This window comes from Littorina saxatilis, linkage group LG12, assembly GCF_037325665.1.
Source record: "Littorina saxatilis isolate snail1 linkage group LG12, US_GU_Lsax_2.0, whole genome shotgun sequence".
Classification (NCBI taxonomy): domain Eukaryota; kingdom Metazoa; phylum Mollusca; class Gastropoda; order Littorinimorpha; family Littorinidae; genus Littorina; species Littorina saxatilis.
In genome coordinates, this window is record NC_090256.1 from 66,039,281 (window position 1) to 66,045,703 (window position 6,423).

Below are 6,423 nucleotides of genomic sequence, written 5' to 3' on the forward strand. Positions count from 1 at the left end.
ACTTCTTCTTCTTCTTCTTCAGCGTTCCAGAATCTTTCTGGTTACGTGTGAGCTCGTTTGCCCATTTGGGTTCCCCAAACTATACTCTGAGAGCATAGTCAGCTCACTCCGCTTTCGTTGGGTAGGCATGCTGGGTATTTTTGTGTTTCCATAACCCACCGAACTCTGACATGGATTACAGGGTCTTTTACGTGCGCACTTGGTCTTGTGCTTGCTTGTACACACAAGGGGGGTTAAGTCACTAGCAGGTCTGCACATAAGTTGACCTGGGAGATCGGAAAAATCTCCACTCTTAACCCACCAGGCGGCAGCGACCGGGATTCGAACTCACGACCTTCCGATTAGAAGGCCGACATCTTACCACCACGCCACTGCGCCCGTCAAGTAACTCGGTTACATATGTAGTTCTGCATGCTCCCCACACTGAATTGATTATATTCTGCAACACCTTTTGCAATGTTACAAAACAAAAGGAATCTTATCTCAAGGACAGCAAAATTCCGATGTCATCATGTTTGCCTGTGGAGGCGTCTTCAGGACAACATTTAGGGAAAGGAAAGTAAACCTTTTGCACAACAATATCACCATATGGCAGGTGGCCCCTGTTTGAACTAAACAGATGTGTCCCACTTCAGAACACATTTCTGTAAAACATTTCAAACAATGTGAAATAGTATATAGTACTACTGGCAAAAGTAGCATACATGTACACAGTGTTCACTGGAGTTAAAATGAGCACTGTTTATTGTGTGTGCCTCTTATGCAACTTGTAGAACTATACTGTTCAAAAAAAGAAACGCATAGTTGCTACTTGCCAAATTTGTTTTATTTTTCGAAAAAATTAACAGAAAATCCAATATTTAGATTATTTGTTTGAAATTTGGTATGGACACAGTTGAATGCACACACAGTTCATTTGCATCTTCAAATCAATCAGTCAATCAATACGATTGGGTGCCGAGGCTGTCAAGTCAGTAGGGGGTGTGACTGCCTTGAGCAGCAACAACTGCCCGGCACCTTCTGGGCATGGACTGGATCAGATGCCGGATATCTTGCTGTGGGATGGTGTCCCACTCCTCCTGAAGTGCCTGCAATAGATCGCGGTGATTTGCCGGCGCTTCTTCTCGCCTGCGCACATGTCTGTCCAATTCATCCCAGAGGTGTTCTATCGGGTTCATGTCTGGCGACATGGATGGCCAGGGAAGCACCTGGACATGGTGGTCGGTGAGGAACTGGGTGGTGAGTCGTGCTGTGTGCGGGCGAGCGTTGTCCTGCTGGAATATGGCATCCTGGTCAGCCAGAAGAGGAAGGGCGTGTGGGCGCAGAATTTCCTCCACGTATCGCTGGGCAGTTATGCGCCCTTGGACGTGCACCAGGGTGCTCCTTCCAGCGGTATTGATCGCCCCCCACCATGACGCCTCCACCACCATGAACGGGTGCCTCATCCACACAGTTGGGCGCGTAACGTTTGTTTACTCTCCGGTAGACCCTCCTCCGACCATCATGTCGCTGGAGCAGGAAGTAGGACTCGTCGCTGAACCACACGTGTCTCCAGTGATTCCGGACGGTCCAGCGAAGGTGCTGGTTGCCCCACTGCACTCGGTTCTGGCGATGGCGGCGGGTGAGGACAGCTCCTCTGTGAGGTCTGCGAGCTCTCAAACCAGCTTCATGCAGGCGGTTCCGCACAGTCTGGTCCGATAATCGGTATGGCCCGGGGAGAGCCTGGACAGAAGATGAGGCCGACAGGAAACGATTCCGGAGGTGGCGGAGCCGTATGAAGCGGTCGTGAGCAGCAGTTGTCGCCCTTGGTCTTCCCGCTCGTGGCAAGTCAGCAACGGAGCCAGTGGCTTGAAACCTGACCCACAGTCTACTGATGGTGCTCTGGGACACGTGGAAGTGCCTGGCGATTGCACTTTGACTTTGGCCTGCTTGTAAACGACCCAATGCAATTTGGCGGTCTTCTCTGCTCAATCGGGCCATCTTTCGTCGCTGAATTGTCGTCTGATTTCTTTGTGGCGAACAATCCGCTTTTATGGGTTTTGGAAGACATGGTGAGAGCTCAATATTCCCCGAGTTTCACGAGATTACACTGAAGCATGACGAGTGGTCATGCCAAATGAGCAATTTTGACATTGTAGCCACTGATAACGCATGCGTCACGTGCAGAGCTCACTTGTGGCAATGGACGAAAGGTCGACGACCAGATAAACATTTTCTGCAGTTTGGTGGATATCCTTGTAGCCATATAACTAAATTAACCAAATATTACAAGCTATGCGTTTCTTTTTTTGAACAGTATATGTACTATGTCACAAAGTGTTCAAAACTTTTCAGTAATTAGTTCAAAAGTTTAACTTTTGTATCAAGAAAGTGTATGCTTCAATAAGTCGTCTATCTTGTAAGAATGACTTCTATAAACTTATATAAATGTTATACACAAGACAGGGAGATCACAATAAAATATTTATTAATTAGTTTGACAACAATCACAAAGCAGTCTTTGTTGGGTGGTTTGTATTTCTGTACAACACAAGAACGTAAGAGTGGAAGGAAAGACTTGCCGGTGACTAAGTTGCACAGTTAAAGCTGAAGAGTACAGATTTTTACTAATAACACGCTCTTGAAAGAAGAAGAGTACAGCACACAGCCCGAGTTCACAATTGACTAGCATGGATAGTGTCCCCTGATATGTGTGTGAATGTGTCCAACCTGTCTTTCCCAAGTGTTTTGGAGTTCATACATATACATCTTGACCGTGCAACCTTTTGTTCAAAACATTTGATTTGTTCGAAACAAAGAGCGCAAAATTGCAGAAAAGTGCCATCAAAATCAATGCTTTTCTCGTAAGTTTTACCTTGAAATATGATCTTTTAACAAGATGTATTAACTTGTCAAAACAAAAGTAAACAGCAGTGTTTCAACAAGATATCCTGTTACAAAAAGGCTATTAGGTATCTTCTCTCTACCAGTTGAGTTATTCCTTCATTGCCACACATTGATCGGAAGAACTTGCCATTATCGAAGACGCAAATCACATGAGCAGGAAAGTTTTCCGAGAGAACTTTTGTAGTGGTTATGGTTTCTCTCAATGTGGCGAGGAGTTTCATCAAACAATACAAAAAATCAACAGAACGATTCGTATTTGTGCTCATTTGATGTTACATATCGTTACAACATTGTCTGTAACCGTTAAAGCTTGTCCTCTCGCAGCCACCCAATCGGTGACGTCTTGTGAAGACTGTGAAGCTGACCTACAAAAGTGAAGGGGATCTTCCCTGCACTGTCTGTAGCTGAGACTTGCGTCACATTACTCGAAGACGCCTCCATAACTTTCGTAATTTATTGAATGAATGCGAAAAGTCGCTTGAGTTTGTGTCCCTATTATTTCTCGTTTTATTACTGTACCATGTTCATAGAGAATACTACATGGCTTGCCTGTGTCGTACCAGATTTACACGAGTTGTTTTTTTAAAATATTTTTCGCTCGCAGTTCACTATTTGAAAAAGCAACGAGTGTAAATCTGGTACGACACAGCAAGCCATGTAGTCTAGTATTCTGTTTATCCTACATCGTGTATTTTACTGAAAATGTCCTGCAGTCGAGGCAGCTAATTGAAGACGCCTGTTTTGGAACCTCGATCTCTTCTAAAGCCTCGTGCAATCTATTACGTCAAAGTAAAAAAAACGTCACTCTGAAAGTGTGGCGTGACGTGTTAGTGCAAAAAATTCATCGAGGGTAATTAGCGAGCGCAATGTTTTTTTTCTATAATGACGTTTGTCTCGGTGACTTTGGCATCATTTAAGCAGTGGAAAAACAGGTCTCTGCCAGACTTGCTTGACATGACCTCATTTGCATGATATACACACGTGTGATTTGAACGATTATTATCTAACGAGTGTCTCTCTCACGTATGTAGGATACAATTGAATACAACCTTGCAGTTTAAACCAAAAGTCATTTCTTTGAAGTATGGTCTTTGCAAGGGTAATCTGACTAATCCTTTAGAATACATTCTGAAACTCTGCTGCTGTCTGCTGAGTAGATTCTTTAGGCCCAATGAATCTGCATCCTACCAACCGTAACCGTTAGAAACGCCGTTCCTTCGAGCTTAGCCGGCCACGCACGTTGTTGGTTTTATCAAAAGTCACACCAAGTTCGTGCTGTTAATTTGCTCAAATGTTTTACGACCAAATGCTAGGCTAGTCAGGAAATGCTAGACACTTCATGTAAGGCTAGAATCGTCATGTAAGGCTAGAATCGTCATGTAAGACTAGAATCTTCACTGATGTAAGGCGAGAATCGTCATGGAAGGCTGTTGTTGTTCGTCCTTCGTTCTCGAAGATGACCGCAGACTCATGGTAGGCTTGGGTGTCTGGTCTGATCATGCGGGTCCGGGGATGGCTGGTGAGGCCAATCCGGGTCAGCAATCCCTTCCCGCATGTGGGGCACACATGGGACGGGTCAGCTGCTGGGGTACTGGCTGCTATGGTTTTCCGGAGTGTGCGTTTTTGCTCTGCAATTTGGATTCTTCCCTGTTCCGCGGTCTGGGCACCAGTATGGATGTGGCTACGCCATTTCGATCTGTCTTGAGCAAGTTGCTCCCAAGTGTCGACCGGAATGTCCAGGTTTTTCAGAGAGGCTTTTAACGTGTCCTTATATCTCCTCATGTGGAAGTGGTTGAGTTGTGCTCCTGTCCACGTGTTTCCGACACACCTTAGCTAGTAACTGGCCCCTCCGTCCAATGCTTGTCAGAGGTTTTGGCAAGGGTATTTACTCTTCCACTGGCCTCAGTATACACACCCGACGGAGTTATTTCCGAAAATCATCTAAGCCTGCGTCACTTCCAAGGGACATATTCGCTGTGCTGTGATTATAACAAACCTGCAATGATAAACACAGTTACACTGTGACATCACAGCGCAGTCACCCTGCTACTTTGGCAGACTACAACTCCGACCCAGCCCTGACGGCCAGACAAAGCTGTGAGACTATCCTAAAATATACAAAGTCAAACATGTGCACGATAAAACGCGACAAATTGGGTGTAATCGCAAATGAGCGTTGAATATTGTATTGAAATCACATTGTAAGAAGGTTGAAATTTGGCTAGCACGAACAATTGGAGAAATGTTTGCATCAGAACGCTGTGTTTTCTTTACGGGTGTGTGCTCTCTGTCTCTGTCTCTGTCTCCCCCCTCCCTCCCCTTTAAACTTCGACGCAAAATCAGTGGGGGTAAAAACCTCCCCTCTCTGCTGGCACACCCGTATCTCAGCTTTCATTTCTACAGAGTTTCGAAAGTACCTTACATTTCTCATTTGCTTGCAGTCCTGTCAGTTTCTGTTCAGAATCGATGTAGTGGTGACAGTGGTGATGGTGCTTGTGTGGGTGTGAGGGATATCGTGTGTGACTTCCGTCACTGTATCTCACTTTTCAGTGGTTATTTCCAATGCGCAGTAGCATCACTTATCTGCATAAAAGCTTGGAACATTTTCCTGTTGGACGTCTTGGTGGTGAAAACACCGATTTCTGCACAAAAAGTTACATTCATGTTATAACAATCTTCGGTCATATTGGAAAAACAGATACAAACAGAATATTTTTAGGCTCTCCGCGTGTTGAATCTATTTGTAATGTTTTGAGCAAATTTTTTTCAGTATCTTCAAGTTGACAATAAGTGGATACAAAATATCGAGACTTCTTTCCATTGCTGTACTCTTTTATAACACTAAACACACAACACACACACACAAAATAATAAATACATAAAAAAGATACTCAGTATTTTGCAAATGATGGACAAAGCAATGACACACAGAGATTATGACAGGTCAACTAAAAAACAAGTCGCGTAAGGCGAAATTACTACATTTAGCCAAGCTGTGGAACTCACAGAATGAAACTGAACGTAGTCCGCCGCTAGTGCAAAAGGCAGTGAAAGTGACGAGCCTGTTTGGCGCGGTGGCGATTGCGCCGAGCTTTACTGTACCTCTCTTCGTTTTAACTTTCTGAGCGTGTTTTTAATCCAAACATATCATATCTATATGTTTTTGGAATCAGGAACCGACAAGGAATAAGATGAAATAGTTTTTAAAACGATTTCGGAAATTTGATTTTGATCATAATTTTTATATTTTTAATTTTCAGAGCTTGTTTTTAATCCAAATATAACATATGTATATGTTTTTGGAATCAGAAAATGACGAAGCATAAGATGAAATTGTTTTTGGATCGTTTAATAAAAAAAATAATTTTAATTAGAAGTTTCCGATTTTTAATGACCAAACTCACTCATTAGTTTTTAAGCCACCAAGCTGAAATGCAATACCAAACCCCGGCCTTCGTCGAAGATTGCTTTGCCAAAATTTCAATCAATTTAATTGAAAAATGAGGGTGTGACAGTGCCGCCTCAACTTTTACAAAA